The sequence below is a fragment of the Lithobates pipiens genome, unplaced genomic scaffold (genome assembly GCF_037356315.1).
Source record: "Lithobates pipiens isolate NorthernLeopardFrog02 unplaced genomic scaffold, aLitPip1_a1.2 Scaffold_22, whole genome shotgun sequence".
NCBI classification, from domain to species: domain Eukaryota; kingdom Metazoa; phylum Chordata; class Amphibia; order Anura; family Ranidae; genus Lithobates; species Lithobates pipiens.
This window is the reverse complement of record NW_027507784.1, coordinates 319,629,923-319,647,470: the sequence shown is the minus strand read 5'-3', so window position 1 is coordinate 319,647,470 and position 17,548 is coordinate 319,629,923. Positions and strand designations below refer to the sequence as shown.

Sequence of the window (17,548 nt, the reverse complement as noted above, 5' to 3'; positions counted from 1 at the left end):
TAAGCGTACTCGCCTAGCTCACGACAGTGTTAACTACCTCACATTTCTAAAAATGAATGAGGCATGGATCTCGGAGGAATTCAACACATGTGACCAGTAGACCATGTATATGTCTATAAACAATTTTTTTAATCAAGCACACAGACCTTCTTTCTTCATTTGGCTCACTTCCTTGTCCCAAAAAAGCACACCATACTATATGCCCCTACCCTCCTCTTTGAAGAGGTTGAGCGGTGTCATATTTCTACTGGGGCTGCTTATAAGGGGATCACACCATCCCTGTGCTGTGCTGACTTCCTCCTGGGGGTTCTTATTATGAGGGGATCACACCATCCCTGTCCTGTGCTGATTTACTCCTGGGCCTGCTTATTATGAGGGGATCACACCATCCCTGTGCTGTGCTGAGTTTCTCCTGGGCCTGCTTATTATGAGGGGATCACACCATCCCTGTGCTGTGCTGAGTTTCTCCTGGGCCTGCTTATTATGAGGGGATCACACCATCCCTGTGCTGTGCTGATTTTCTCCTGGGCCTGCTTATTATGAGGGGATCACACCATCCCTGTGCTGTGCTGACTTACTCCTGGGGGTTCTTATTATGAGGGGATCACACCATCCCTGTGCTGTGCTGACTTCCTCCTGGGGCTGCTTACGGTGCTGCTGTCAGTGCTGTATATCACGGTGCTGGTGTGAGTGCTTAATGTCACGCTGCTGATGTCAGTGCTCTCTATCACGGTGCTGCTGTCAGTGCTGTATATCACGGTGCGGGTGTGAGTGCTTAATGTCACGCTGCTGATGTCAGTGCTCTTTATCATGGTGCTGCTGTCGGTGCTGTATATCACGGTGCTGCTGTCGGTGCTGTATATCACGGTGCTGGTGTGAGTGCTTAATGTCACGCTTCTGATGTCAGTGCTCTCTATCACGGTGCTGCTGTCAGTGCTGTATATCACAGTGCTGATGTCAGTGCTGTATGTCACGCTTCTGATGTCAGTGCTCTCTATCACGGTGCTGCTGTCCGTGCTGTATATCACGGTGCTGATGTCAGTGCTGTATGTCACGCTTCTGATGTCAGTGCTCTCTATCACGGTGCTGCTGTCAGTGCTGTATATCACAGTGCTGGTGTGAGTTATTTATGTCACGCAGCTGATGTCAGTGCTCTCTATCACGGTGCTGCTGTCAGTGCTGTATATCACGGTGCTGGTGTGAGTGATTTATGTCACGCTGCTGATGTCAGTGCTCTCTATCACGGTGTTGCTGTCAATGCTGTATGTCACGGTGCTGGTGTTAATGCTTTATGTCATGCTGCTGATGTCAGTGCTCTCTATCATGGTGCTGTTGTCAGATGACTCTATCACGGTGCAGGTGTCATTGCTGTATGTCACGCTGCTGGTGATCATCTCCTGCACCCTCTTCTTTGCCTACCCTGGTCCCTGACCTTCCGTCTCCTCCATTGCCTTCATGCGCTCCACAGTCCTGAATTGTCAGAACAATTTCCCATATAAAAAAAGAATGCTTGTAGTTATCGATCCCAAATTCACCTCATACATGTATTATGTCATTGGTCATGTGGTGGGACTATGTTTGCCCAGCTAACTATCGGCCGCGTTCACGGTCCGCGTTCGCGAAACGTCCCGTCGGAAGTTCGTCCATCACTATTGAGGACTTCTGGCCAGAGGGCTGATTTCTCCTCCAGTTTTTTCTAAATTCGTGTCCAGGTCTGTAGCGACTGGCATCTCTCGCGCGCTCTGGATCCTGTCTATGTTGAAATCTTCTCTGGCCCAGAAGACGGCGATCCTGAGGTAAGAACCCCGACTTTCCACCTGTAGCAGGCGTAATAGCTGAATCCAGCTTGTTCCCAAAAAGGGAAGAACCCTCAAAGGGAATTCTGCACCACGCCTGTTTAGAGGCAGGATCAGCAACCCAGGGACGTAGCCACAAGGCACACTTAGCTGTAACGGAAGAAAGCATAACACATGCAACTAGGCGGATGATATCAAGGGATGCCTCCCCCAGGAAGGCCGAAGCAAGCCTCAGCTCATGTATTGGTGATCTCCTGACCAAATCTTCAGACCTACTGCCCAGGGCTGCGCCAACATCATCCGTCCAGGACTCCATTGCTTTGGACAATGCTGCCAGGGCTAAGGCTGGTTTACAAGCCATACCTGCTGTTATATAAATAAGTTTCAAGTCTGTATCAATCTTTCTTTCTAAGCCATCCTTGAAGGACACAGTACCTTCCAGAGGGAGTGTAACATGCCTCACTAACCTCATTAAGGCTGCGTCAATGAGAGGAGCCAACTCTAGATGTTTCACCTCATTACTCTTGAATGGGTACATTTTTGATATTTTAGAAATCAAGGAGTTTTTTTTTCCTCTCAACTTTACTCCGCTCATCCTTGATAATTTCGCTGAGTTCACCCAAGAAGGGGAAGTTTGAGTAAGTAAGATGTTTTTAAGATGTTTAAAATATTTCCTCTGTTTTAGAGGGAGCTTCTACAGGATCTTCCCATCTCAATGCATCCTTAACCGCTCTGACCAACTGCGGAACTAAGGAAAAATCAAAACCGGCACCAGGTTCCATCCCTTCTGTCTCTCTGTCAGAAGATCCGGTAAATGAGGGACTATGACGAGAGGGACCAGGAACCTCTGTATCCGACATTTCAGTGGCTAGAGCCATAACGGAGGGAGGGATAAAACGGTTTATCAGAATCTGCTTTACTCAGTGATTCCTGAACTACTCTCCTGGCCAGAGCTTCCACTTGCTGATCCCCAGCTCCTCTTTCCTTCATGGCTCTATCATAACATAGCTCGCAGAGGTATTTACCCTCTGGGACCTGAGCATTACATCCCCAGCAAGCTCTTTTCTCTGAGTGTCTGGCATTTCAGTGGGAATGGCAACCAGACTCAGACCTCTCTTTGCGGTGTCTGGATGGTGACCTAATATGTCTAGAACTTGACGCAGAATGGCGATGTTGTGACCTAGACTGGTCCGAATCTCTATGCGCTGACAACTGAGGCTCAGACCTAGAAGGGCTGGAAAGAGAACATGCAAAACAAAATCATCCTGATCCTAACCCAAGCAATACAGGCGGAATGAAAAACATAAAAGATTCCATCCTACCTGCGGCATAAGGGTTGGCCACTGGGGGGGCGGCGATACATCCATAGCGGCAGACTCAAACAGCTAGGTAGTAAAAACAAAAACAGTGCTTGCAGAGTACATAATACAGGGCAGGCATAGACTGACAATAGGAAAAAAGAGACCATACCTTGAGAATCAGGGAAGCAGACACCGGGAGCAGCTGCCTGAGCTCTAAAGCATCCCAATCAAATAGCTGTCTCTGACAGCTATTTGAATCTGCCGCCGAGTGATGACATCATTGCGCCCACCGCATACTTGCGCCAAGACTGACGCTGCTGTACAACGCCCGCGCACATGTGCGGCCGCTGCCATCTTGCCCCGACCGCGCCTGCGCAAACCAAGCCTCGGTCTCAATCGAGACTTGGCAGCTGCGCAGATCAAGGCAGGAAGCGGCGAGTTGGAACACAGAAGCATCCCAGCGCCATGACCAGGAAGACCCACATGACAGAACAGCACAAAAACACACAAAAACTGCTGCCATAGAGAGAGAAAATATGTATACATCACCAGTCACCGCACAACACATGATCCGACCTGGACTGGGAGCTTGAAGTACTCACTGTGCACCCGGGGCATCATAAATGGGGGGGCCTCCTGCTAATAGCAAGGACGTTTGGCCAAATTGCCGCTTGCCACCCAATGGCTGGTCAATAAGCTCTTCATGGCATTGCATAAAAATCACCCGTGCCCACCCTGCTAATAGGGTTGTCATCTGGTTGTATCCCAAAATCAGCTATGATTTTACAGCTGATTTTGGGAACAAACACTGGGTGAAACCTTTAGAGGACTGCATGGATTACTGGCTCTGGTGTATCTATAAAGGGGAACTCGCTTGCTAGAATCGGAGGTGTTTACATGGGTTGATACAACCAGATGATTTGCATTTGATTGTTTCCTGATATCAGGTTCACAAACACTAGATGATTGCAGGAGAGGCCATTCTTTACAGTGTGGTTACTGTGGCCATAGTATAACAAGATAAATAAAATTCCCCCTCTCCTTTGAGTTGGGGGTACTGATGTCCGCTCCCCTTGTCAACATCAGCTAATATGAATTGTGGCAGTCCTCTATGGGTGGGAGTCAGCCTGTGAGGTCCCTATTTGAGCTTACCTTTTTGTTTTACTAGTCATACAAATTTCTCGCTCCAGAAGAAGCGTGTTAAAACACGCGAAACATGTAGAGCTTTCTCCTTCTCAAGCAGTACACCTAATACCGCGAGTAGAATAATCATATTTTGAAGATTATGTATTAAATGTCTATTATCTATTTTCAAAAGTGAAAATGTGGAATGGCGGTTTATATTGTATATTATGGAGTATATGAGTTCTGCTGTGATTAAATGTTTTTTTTTTTAAATCTCTGTTGTTCAATACAATGGAAAATATGGTCTTAATAAAATGTTGATTTTTATTCCTATTTCATGAGTATTATTTTGCATATGGTGCCTAAAAAGTCCAGAAGCCCCACTTTTTGTCTTTTCTGTATATACTAATTTGGGACGTGGCACATTTAATATACTCCAATGTATCCACAGCACTATTCTGTGTGAGATACATACTATAACTAGAGTGATAGAAAGGAGTATCCCTGCGCTATCATAAATAAAATCTATTAAGCCTCAAATAGGGTTGCAGCCAAACACCGACAGAGGTATAAGCCCTACCACTGAAACATATAACAACAAATCAAATAAATGGTGCTGCGCTCCCTTAAATCAATAAACTAAATAATATTAATCCATAAAATGCTAACCAATAAATACATAAATTATCTGTGAATAAATTCTGATTCCCGTGATAAATCGTGATCAGTGATTAAAGTGACTAGTGCAACAAAGCATTCCAAACGAATATATATATATATATATATATGTAAAGAAATAAAAAACACATATATAAAATCGCATAGACCAAAGTAAAAATCGCATAAAATCACACAGTGAAAGTGATGAATGCCAATAAATAAATTATCTTACTCGGTGTAAATAGAAACACATAAAATCGCATGAATAGAAAAGAAATCGCATATACCCATACGGTGATAAATGCAAATAAATAAAGTATCACACAAGGTGTGTATAAAGCTTTCTACACACCTTGTGTGATACTTTATTTATTTGCATTTATCACCGTATGGGTATATGCGATTTCTTTTCTATTCATGCGATTTTATGTGTTTCTATTTACACCGAGTAAGATAATTTATTTATTGGCATTCATCACTTTCACTGTGTGATTTTATGCGATTTTTACTTTGGTCTATGCGATTTTATATATGTGGTTTTTATTTCTTTACATATATATATATATATATATATATATATATATATATATATATATATTCGTTTGGAATGCTTTGTTGCACTAGTCACTTTAATCACTGATCACGATTTATCACGGGAATCAGAATTTATTCACAGATAATTTATGTATTTATTGGTTAGCATTTTATGGATTAATATTATTTAGTTTATTGATTTAAGGGAGCGCAGCACCATTTATTTGATTTGTTGTTATACTTTAACTAGCATGAACAGCGATCTGTCATCTCCCCTACAAAGTCCCCTCCCCTCTTCAGTTAGAGCACACAGTAGGGAACACAATTAACCCCTTGATCGCCCCCTAGTGTTAACCCTTCCCCTGCCAGTGACATTTTTACAGTAAACAGTGCATTTTTATAGCACTGATCGCTGTATAAATGCCAATGGTCCCAAAAATGTGTCAAAATTGTTCGATGTGTCCGCCATAATGTCGCAGTCCTTTTTTAGGAGCAGTGATTTTAATGGTGCAACAATGAAAATGAAAAATTCCTATAAATATTGTGCCTTGGGGGCAGCCTTAATGTGCCTGTAAAGTGGCGCATTTGTAGCATATACAGAACATGCTACAGCAAAACTGACATTTCTAAAGAAAAAAATCCTATTTAACCACTTCACCCCCGGCAGGATTTACCTCTTAATGACCAGGCCATTTTTTGCGATATGGCACTGTCGCTTTAACTGACAATTGCGCAGTCGTGCAACGTTGTAACCAAACAAGATGTCCTTTTTTTTTTTTCCCACAAATAGAGCTTTCTTTTTGATCACCTCTGCAGTTTTTATTTTTTTGCACTATAAACAAAAAAGACTGACACTGAAAAAAAAAACCACAATATCTTTTACTTTCTGCTATCATACACATCCAAAAAAAATATAAAAAAACAAATGTATTCACCAATTTAGGCCAATATGTTTTCTTCTACATATTTTTTGGTAATAAAAAATCACAATAAGCGTATAGTGATTGTATTTGTGTAAAAGATATAGCGTCTACAAACTATGGGATAGATTTATGGACTTTTTTTTTTTTTTTACTGGTAATGGCGGCAAACTGTGATATTGCGGCGGACAAATCTGACCCCAAGTGACACTTTTTAGGGACCAGTGACATTGTTGCAGTGATTGGTGCTAAAAAAAAAATGTATACATGACACTGGCAGAGAAGGGGTTAACACTAGGACTAAGATGGACTTATGGGCCGTACACACGACAGGATTTTCCGACAACAAATGTTGGATGTTGGATGTGAGCTTGTTGTCAGGAAGCCCGACCGCGTGTATGCTCCATAGAACATTTGTTGTCGGAATTTCTGCCAACAAATGTTTGAGAGCAGATTTTGAGGGTGTGTACACAATTCTGACGCACAAAAGTCCAGGCATGCTCGAAATCAAGGAGAAGAGCCGCACTGGCTATTGAACTTTTATTTATTTTCCTTTTTTTTTTTTTTTTTTTTTTTGGCTCGTTGTACGTCACCACGTTCAGAATTTCTGACAACATTTGTGTGACCGTGTGTATGCAAGACAAATTTGAGCCAAAATCCTTTGTAAAAAAATTTATAAAAATCCACGGTTTTGTTGTCGGAAAATCCCATTGTGTATACATAGCCTTATGCCCCATACACACGGTCGGACATTCCGACCACAAAATCCGTCTGATTTTTTTTTTTTTTCTGAATGATTTTGGCCAAAACGTATCTAGCATACACACAGTCGCACAAAGTTGTCAGAAAATCTGATCGTTCAGAACGCGGTGACGTACAACAAGACTATAAAGAGGCCAATAGCTTTCATCTCATAATTTATTCTGAGCATGCGTGGCACTTTGTCTGTCTACACACGATCGGAATTTAAACAATCTGATTTTGCTGTCGGAAAATTTTAGATCTCAAACTTTGTGTGCCGAAAATTCCAATGGAAAACGTCCAAACGCCCGATGGAGCCCACACACGATTGGATTTTCTGACAACAAGATCCGATCGCACATTTTCCATCGGAAATTCAGACTGTGTGTACAGGGCATAAGACTGGGATGCCATATGTGTGTAAAGGCAGGCGTTCCAATACTTTTGAATACAAATGCACGCCACACTCTTCAGATATTTATTTGCAAAAAATTTCCTTCCATTTCACAATTATGTGCCACTTTGTGTTGGTCTATCACAAAAAATCACAATAAAATACAAATTACATTTTGATTGTAACATGACAAAATGTGGAAAATTTCAAGGGGTATGAATACTTTTCCAAGGCACTGTAAAATATATTTAAAAAAAGTCTAGCAAGGAGGGTGGGAGCCCATCATTATGGCCACAGCATAAACTGCAGTTAAGATGCAACTCATCAAGTCTACTGCTAATCCTTTAACAGGAATGTACAATCTTTATATATATATATATATATATATATATATATATATATATATATATATATATATATATATATATATATATATGTATGTATATATATATATATATGTATATATATATATATTTTTTTATTTTTTATTTTTTTTTTATTATTATTATTTATATGTAAAAAAAAAGTTAGCTTGAGATACAGTAATAATGTTATCAATCTGAATGTTTAAAAAATGTTGTTACATTTATTCTGAAATTGTATCTGTGCATGTGGTGGGCATCCATATTCATTCAAAATATATACAGTATTCAACTGTGGGCATACTGATTACAGATTGAATGTTTGCTCCCTCTAGTGGCTAATATACAATTTACAATATTTTTTACAAAACATATAAATAAGGGGAAGGCATATAAAAATGCAAACGTTATATCAAAAATAGGTTAATAATAGATCTCCCCCTGGTGTCTGACCTAAAAAATTTAATAACACAAAAATCTACTCACTAAAATAACACTTTCAATGTAATACTCTTACATAATACTGAAGTTAACTATTTACTACAAGCAGCAAAGCATAGTATTGAAAATGTCCAAATATTAGACAAAGCAGCTTCTTCTTTTCCCCCTGGCGTCAATTTCAGTTCGAATTTTTGTTGAAATCTCCTAAATTAGAAAAAAAAAAAAACTGAGCAAAGCATCCTTTTCATTATTGTTATTTTTTTATTTAAAGCTAAAACATTATGTTCTGTAAAGTTATATCACTGCACAAGTACTTCAGAGGATGGGGAAGACTGCAGCAAATGATTTTATGATAGTAGATGTAAATCCTAACTAAATTTGCTTATTTGCTAAAGCTTTGCTCTGAGTATCTGTGTATTTCATCAATGCATATGATGATGCACAATAACGTGTCATGACCCATGTAAATTCATCATGGTGTGCATCAACAGGTATCAATGGGTGACGATGTGCATTTTAAAATGTAAATAAAAAGGAATATAAGGTGTGTGTACAGCAGATAAAAATGAGTTCAGCAAAAAGTTTGTAAGTCCAATTGGAACACCGGGGCAATCTCTTGCCAATCTACTATATGCACCCAACTTGTTTGTTACTGTGCTTAGTTTGGTGCCCCCTGGTGTCTCTTCTTGGCCCTGCAGGTGACTGCACCAGCCTACCTATTGTTTGTCTGGACCCAGGTGCTCCGCTGTACAATCTTTAACACATTACATTGTATTGAAAAAGCTAGAAAATGTACATTATTGCAATATAAAACGTATCAGGGGATAAACACATAGGAGTCATGGGCGTCTGCAGAACTATTTTTGGGGTAGGGGGCATCATTTTGGGGTCACCCGTGCTCCGACCCTTTTCGACAATGACATGAAGGGAAGGCACTTAGTCATTATTATATAAAGTGCAGACATGCAAAGGTTTGAGAAATAATGAAATTGTTCAAATCACAATAATGCAGAATCAGTGGGAACCCTGAACTTGTCACTTGCCACCAGATGCAGTGTGTCACTTGCCACTAGGGGATGAGCCCAATGTTCGTGACGAATGTAAGTTCGACTCGAAGATCGGGTGTTCACCTGTTCCTATGGTGTTCACAGAAAAATATGAAAGCCGCGGAACACCGTTAAAGTCTATGGGACATTAACATGAAAAACCAAAAGTGCTCATTCTAAGTGCTTATATGCAACTTATTGGCATAAAAAATGGTTGGGGAACTGGGTCCTGCCCCAGGGGACATGTATCAATCCAAAAAAAAAAGTTTTAAAAGCTACAGTTTTTTCGGGAGCAGTGATTTTAATGCTTAAAGTGAAACAATAAAAATTAAATATTCCTTTAAATATCATGCCTGGGGGGTGTCTATAGTACGTCTGTAAAGTGGCGCGGTTTTCCCGTGTTTAAAACAATACCACAGCAAAATGACATTTTAAAGTAAAGGTAATTTAAAACTGATTGCAGCTGTAATGAATTGTTGGGTCTTGGCAATATAGATAAAACTCAGGCATGGGTTCCACCCTCCCAGTCCATTACCAGACCCTTTGGGTCTGGTATGAATATTAAGAGGATCCTGAACCAAACATTTTTTAAAATATTGCGTGAGGGTCCCCCCAAAATCTATACCAGGCCCATCAAGACTGGTATCGATATTAAGGTGAACCCTGCACCAATTTATTTAATTTTTTTAAATGGCGTAGGGGTCTCCCCCAAAATCCATACCAGACCATACCTTCTGTTAGGCTGCCATCTGCTGTACCTGGCCACAGTTGAGCCACGAACCACTGGAGGGCTCTGTAGCTGCCGTCCAGCCTTATCTCCTCCCGGACCAATCTCCCGAGCTCCGACTTGCACTCATCTAGCGGTCATTCCCTCAGGAACACCTTTTGTGCATGGTACTGTGTCCAGTACATCTCTGTGGAGGAGGGAAAGATCTTCCCTCGATGGTGCTGCTCGTGGCTTAACGTCTGTTGCCAGAGTTGCCGGTGGATCACATCCCCCCAATTGAGCAAGGTGTGGTCTGTCACTGGCCCCGATGTTGCTTCCACATGCCTTGCAGCCTCCTCCAGAACTCTGCTCTCATGCTGCCCGGTCCCCGTATTGCTCCTCGGTGGCTGACCGGATCTTGAATCCTGGGGTTTGGATGTCCCAGGCTGCAGGAGACATCCCACCGCTGCCAGTCAATTGTGATGGACCCCTGTAATCAAGATGAGTATGTCTGCCGTATCACTCCTCTGTCCGGTACCACACAATCCAATACCCTTTAGCTTTCCTATTAACTAGTAGTAGCTCAGTGTACGGTAAAACATCAGACAGTTTATTAGAACATAATACAGTCTTATATACAGCTAAAGAGGAGGTTCCTACCTCCTGATCATATTACTCTAACAATATACCTGTAACCAGAAACATAAATTGGGTGAAAGACTCTTAGAAGCTGTGACAAGTCACACTAGACTCATTTACATTACAGCAGACAACAGACAGGTGGCTGGAGTTGACATCAGCATCTCCTAACAGTATGTGTCCCAACATTATGAATCAGTCACTATTTCTAATATGGTATATACAGGGTTCCCAGATTCTGTTTGTCTTGGGGGGACATGGACTTGAATCTAAAGTAACACCACCTCAAGGGTCCCCAGGCATACAGCTCACAAAGAGCACCGTTCCCCCAAATGCCAGGCCCCATAGTCGCAAGGCTAGAATTCAGTCCTCTCCAAAAGTCTCTGTCCTGGCTAGGTCTGTCACATTTCTCCCCCTTTAAAAGTAAACAGGGGTCAGAAATAAGTAAAAAACAAAACAACATATAGAGTGCAGCAGTCAGAATGAGTGCCACGTTCACATCAGAGTCCTCTCTTACATCAAAGTCCCCAGCATTCACCTCTCTACATCACAGACCCCCTTTACATTAGTGTCCCCAGAGTGCCATCACTTTACACCAAAGTCCAGCAGAGTGCATTCTTAAACCAGAATTTTGCAGAGAGCCCCCCTTACATCAGAATCTGGTGGAGTACCCCTTTACATCAGAATCTTGTGGAATACCCCCTTAAATCGGAATCTGGCAAAGTGCCCCCTTACATCAGAATCTGGCAGAAAGCCCACTTACACCGGAATCTGGTGGAGGGGCCCTTACATCAGAGTTCAGCTTTCCCTTAGACTAGGTTCACACTTGTGCCCTCTGTGAGCCACAGTTTGCAGGAGGCTGGCAGCCCATTCATTTGAACGGGCTACTGTGCATCCTGAAAGCCCAGGAAATGGTCCCTGCACCTTTTCTGAAAACACGTCCTGCAAGCCGCAAGCACAGCTCGGTTCTCAGTGCAAGAAGCTGTGCTACGGTTTCCAGTGCATGGAGGTGCCATTATGATTATGGGATGAGGATGTCAAAGATGAACAAGGATGAGGATGTAATGATAAAGGCTGATCCAATGTAGACCTATGACAAAAGAGGGAACCACCAGAGTTTTATGTATGAAGAAGAAAAAAACAAAGACCTAGAAAAAGGGAAGCAGAGAAAAGGGGTGATTAAAAAAGGAAGGGGGAAAATAAAAGGAGTGGGAAGTTTGTGAGGGGTAGAGCAGAAAGAGGGTGGGAGATACTAGATGCCTCTAACATCCAGTGGAAGTGACGTCAAAGGGGGCTTTGCCCTCCTCAAAATAGGTAAACATGTTCCAAAAAGTCCAGGTTTTTGAGTACTCCTCCTGTCTATGTTGTGAAGAGAGCACCAGATCCTCCATCAGAGTCAGTTCCTTGACCTTTTTGAGCCAAAGTGCAGTGGATGATGGCTGAGGGCTTTTCCAGTTAAAAGAGAAACATGTTTGGTGGCATTGATGAGGTGGCGGAGTATTGGGTCCTCCAACATGACATAATTGCTAAATTTTTGGGTAATCCTCTGAACCTCTTTCCAGTAATTAGTGAAACCGACCTCTGTTAACAGTATGATTATAAGTACTAGTATTAGAGAACGGGCATCCCTCAACTAATTCCTCAAAAAGGAAATTGCCATACACTACCCACATGTCTTGTCCCTTCATAGGCCCCTCTAGTGACAACCTTGCCTATAACAGTGACCAAGACTATTTGGGGTGCAGTGTCTTTCAAAGAACAAGAGGACAATCGGGTGGCAATGTCTATTGAGCTCATTCCTTTAAACATGCCACCCAAATGACTATGATTGCAAAGGTTGGCACCACTGTCAAAGGATTAGCTCAACAGCGGAACTCCAGTAGTCTCAAGACTTTATTATCTGCACTGTGCAAAATGAAACTTATGCCAGACAGATTGACTGGGGGCTAAAATAGTGGTATCCGTTGATATCAGGCAGGGAGTGTTCTGCCTCCAGCAGGATATCCATTAAGTTGCTTTGTCTTTGTTTTATTTGCATTTATTGTTATTTATTTTTTTTTTTTTTTTGCCAAAGATCCGGTGAGCTTGTAACTTCAGGTTCGCTCAGTTACTTCTGCACTAAGATCCCAGGCGGGGTTTATCTCTTCTATGACCTGCAGAACACTCCCTTCTGTTATGGAGAGCTGGAAGTGTTCTGTAGTCAAAGCCTAAGGTGACAACTCTGCTGCTTCGTAGATTAAGGAAAATGGGTGTTGTCACTCTGGGACAGGAAGTTTTGTTACTGGTCAGATCACCAGATGAAAACCTTCCCAAACCTTCCCACTACAGGCTCCTTCAGACTCTTGCAAATAGAACATGTTTTACTCTGATGAGCTCTTAGCCCTGGTTTACACTACTGCTGCGTCACATGCCTGATTAAGGGGTCCTGCGTGGCTCCAAAACATTGCTATTTGCTGTATCAATGTGATCGCTGACTAAAAACTTTGGACCCATTCTGGAGATCCTTAGTGTGCTGGTTACATTTCTTGTTTTGCAACACAGAAAGTCGCAATATCAGATTTCACCACAAAATCTACAGTTTTGCAGAAACTAGAAACTGTTCAGCTTTAATAAATGTCCCCATTATCCTTCAGTTAAAGAAAACAAAATGGGTGCATCCTGGGAGCTAAGACTCCATCTTAGAGACAAGAGAGAAGGAACCAGCTATCAAAGCACATGCTAGATTGGAACTTGCATCTCTTTACATCTGATAATGGCAGAATCAGTCTAATTGTTCATTGTATTTTCTGTATATTTCATATACTGATTATATGTACTTCTTATCTGTTTTTCTTAAAGGTTTCACCCCACCCTGTTTTGTTACTAGAGCTTCAAGATTACACGCAATCTAGGTTATTGCAGAATAGGAGGGTTTAGCTGAATGTCGAGTTACACACAGGGAGGCATGTAGTGAGGACAGAACATTCCACTACCAAGAAATAGGAAGGCCTGATATGTCCCAGATTCAAGTGTTTGCTATAATATTACCTGTGGTGCTGTGTAGTAGGACTTGTTCTATTCTCGGAGACCGGATGTCAATGAAGTTGTCTTCTTCTTGTACTGGGAAGGGTAGTGATACCGGTTCATCCTGACCATCTGCAGGCATCAGAAAGAAAAAGAAAAATATAAAACAAACTGTAGAATCTTACATGTACAATGACTGGCAACATTACTGATTATTAGGTCTAAACGAAATAAATGGTCTTTCAGCACTGTTGATATACTGTATGTGTGAAATTATAAGAGAAGTTCTCTGTACAGACATCTTTTATTGTATTCTCCATTATACAACCCAGGGTGGCATCACTGTTCTTGTAAGTAATATACGTTTTTATTAGGATAGCATGCCAGTGGTGTTACAGGGAACGGGGACTTTCTTCCCATAAACCTCATCAAAATTAAATCAAAGCTGTTGCTAAAGAAAGGTTCAATTAAAACAACACCTTGTAAAATAAGAGGAATAATGCCAGTTCACTGAAACCTTGAAGGTATTGAGGATGAACACCTTTTGGATGTGGTCAATAATGTGGATGTAATTTCTTGGCGTATATCTTGTAGTGTGGCATAGTGATGGCCGAACAGTTCGCCCGGCGGTCGTTTCGCGGCGAATTTCGGCTGTTCGCGATTCGTCCGATCGGCGGACTATTGCCGCCGTTCGCCCGGCGGACTTCCGTGTTTTTACTGTGTAAAAAAACTTTGACCTGATGACACATCCATCATGGGGTACAGGACAGCCAATTGAGACATTACAGCACATGGACACTTGGACATTCCCCCTAACCTATAAATACACCCGATCCGGCCGTCATTTTACATCCTTTCTTCTGTCACTATAGGGAAAGGTTGCTGTGTGGAGTAGGGAGAGATAAATCGCTAGCTATTTGGTACACAAAAGTTCTTTTCAGGACTGGTATAGGTGTTAGGTGTATATAGGTTTGCTGTGCTACTGATTCTTGCAGCAGCCTGAGTGTCTTTTGTCAGTTTAGAGAAAGGGACAGAGCGCTGTGTCTGCTGCTATTTTAGGGACAGCCAGATTAGTCATCATCATCATCATCATCATCATTAGCTGTTACTATCAGGTCCACAAAAGTTCTATTCGTGTGACCAGTAATTGTTCCAGTCTCCTCTGTTTTGCCAGTTTGTATAGGGACAGGAAGGAAGCAGTGTGTCAGGCAGTGAGGGTCAGTTTAAAGAGTTGCTGTTACTATTAGTTCCACAAAGGTTCTTTTCAGGACTGGTATCAGTGGTACGGTAATAGGCTTGTACACGTATAATATTCTTTCTTCCAAATATAGAAAGAATATTATACTTGACTGCTGCCCTTCTGCTGCAGTCTGCTAATCATTCACAACTCACTTGTTCCACAAAGCTCTTTATCAGGACTGGTAACTTGGTCTGTCTAGGGTGCTACAGTACATAGGGTTGAGTGAGGTACAGTCTGCCGTTCTGTAAGGACTGGTATCGGTCCACAATAGATAGGGTTGAGGTGCACCACTGCTGACCGCTGCCCTATACTGCAGCAGTCCTTCATTGGTATAGGGACTGACGTACAGTCTGCTATTCAGTCACACACAACCTACTTGGTCCACAAAGGTCCTTATAAGGACTGGTAACTTGGTGAAGGGTGCTACAGTACATAGGGTTGAGTGAGGTACAGTCTGCTGTTCTGTAAGGACTGCTATCGGTCCACAATAGATAGGGTTGAGGTGCACCACTGCTGACTGCTGCCCTATACTGCAGCAGTCCTTCATTGGTATAGGGACTGACGTACAGTCTGCTAATCAGTCACACACAACCTACTTGGTCCACAAAGGTCCTTATAAGGACTGGTAACTTGCTGAAGGGTGCTACAGTACATAGGGTTGAGTGAGGTACAGTCTGCCGTTCTGTAAGGACTGGTATTGGTCCACAATAGATAGGGTTGACGTGCACCACTGCTGACCGCTGCCCTATACTGCAGCAGTCCTTCCTCGGTATAGGGACTAAGAGTTTTGTCACAGGGTGATTTAAAAAATGACAGGCAGAGGAAGAGGCAGGCCCTTCCGCAGGGGTAGTAGGGGTAGGGCAGGAGCAACAGCCTTGAGCCAAAGTGGGAAGTTGCAGAAGGTGCCTTCAATTACTTTAAAGGACGCACCAGACTTGGTTGAGTGGCTCACTCAGCCTTACTCTTCTGCACCCTCCTCATCCTCACGATCTGCACCCTCTTCTTCACTCTCTGCTATGTGCACCCCCAAAGACACTACCACCAACACCACCACCACCACCACATACCTTCCGCTTGAGTCACAGGAATTATTTTCCGATCCATATCAAGAGGACATTTCTGATGCGCAGCCACTCTTGGTATTGGATCAGGAAGAGGAGGTAGCAACAACCGCCACTCAGCAGTCTGACGACAGTACCCAGATCAGCCCAAGGAGGAGGTTGGTCCCCGGTGTTGCTGCCTACTCCGAGATCTCTACTTATAGCGGTGGGGAAGGTGACGTTGATGATGACGTGTCTAGTGATGTCACGTGGGTGCCCACAAGAGAGGAAGAGGAGGGGAGTTCAGAGGGAGATATGGACCAGCAGATAGGGAGGAGAAGCAGGACTAACTTACATTGCACAGGAGGGACAAAGCAGACTGCAAATGTATCAGGAGCGAGACATCGACCATGTACGGTCACATCTGGCGCTCCCTGGACACCGCCACATGGCTCCGCAGTGTGGGCTTTTTTTAACGTGTCCGCTGCTGACAATAGCGTTGCCATCTGCAATCTTTGCAGTCAACGCATTAGTCGCGGTAAGCCCAACACTCACCTAGGGACGACCGCCTTAAGAAGGCACATGGGCAGCCATCACCGAGCCGAGTGGGAGCAATGGAACACACAAAGCCACACTGCAGGCTCTCACCGTCCAGCCTCGTCTTCTACTTCTCCTTCTCCTCTCTCCTCACAATTGTCCTCCACTCCACCTTCCATCACACCAAGCTCACATTTTTCTGCAAAAAGGCAGGCTTCCGTGGGCCTAATGTTCGAGCATAAAAAAAATGATGACGCCGGATAACCCTCTTGCCCAACGATTGACGGCTGGCTTGTCAGAACTCATAGCCCGCCAACTACTGCCATATAAACTGGTGGACTCGGAGGCCTTTCGCAAATTTGTGGCCATTGGAACTCCACAATGGAAGGTCCCAGGAAGGAAGTATTTCTCAGAGAAGGGCATCCCAGAGCTATATGGCCATGTTCAGCGGCAAGTGAATGTATCTCTGGCACACAGTGTCGGTGCCAAGATACATCTGACCACAGACACGTGGTCTAGCAAACACGGGCAGGGAAGGTATATCACTTTTACTGCCCACTGGGTGAACCTTCTGACGGCCGTCAAGCATGTAACCCGTGGCACCCGCGTAGATTTGGTTTTACCGCCACGGATTGCATGCAGGCCTGACTCTTCTTCTCCTCCTCCTCCTACTCCATCCTCCTCCCTCTCCTCCTCAGCTGCCTCCTCCTTTTCCGCTGCTAGCGTCTCTTCCGCTGCACCGCCCAAGCTCCCCAGAACCTATTCCACATGCCAGGTGAGACGTTGCCATGCCGTGCTGCGTCTGTTGTGCCTGGAAGCCAAGAGCCACACTGGCCCGGCACTCCTTTCAGCTTTGCGTTCACAGGAAGATCAGTGGCTAACACCGCTCAATTTGACAGTTGGTAAAGTGGTGTGTGACAACGGTGCCAATCTGCTTAGCGCATTGAAACAGGGCAAAATCACGCACGTGCCATGCATGGCACACGTCTTAAACTTGGTCGTGCAGCGATTCCTTGTCAAATACCCTGGGGTCCAGGACATCTTGCAGCAGGCAAGGAAAATC

At 43.3% G+C, this 17,548-nt stretch overlaps 1 long non-coding RNA gene across 1 annotated transcript in view; it reads right to left on the bottom strand.

Moving 5' to 3' along the window:
- Positions 1-8,007: 8,007 nt before the first annotated feature.
- The window catches only part of LOC143925536 (uncharacterized), a 32,942-nt gene continuing 23,401 nt past the window's right edge, over positions 8,008-17,548 (bottom strand). Inside the window, exons 2-3 of the long non-coding RNA XR_013262034.1 lie at positions 13,693-13,800; positions 8,008-8,478 (exon numbers count right to left, since the gene is read on the bottom strand). This is a non-coding gene — a long non-coding RNA (uncharacterized LOC143925536). The remainder of the gene's footprint in view (positions 8,479-13,692; positions 13,801-17,548) is intronic.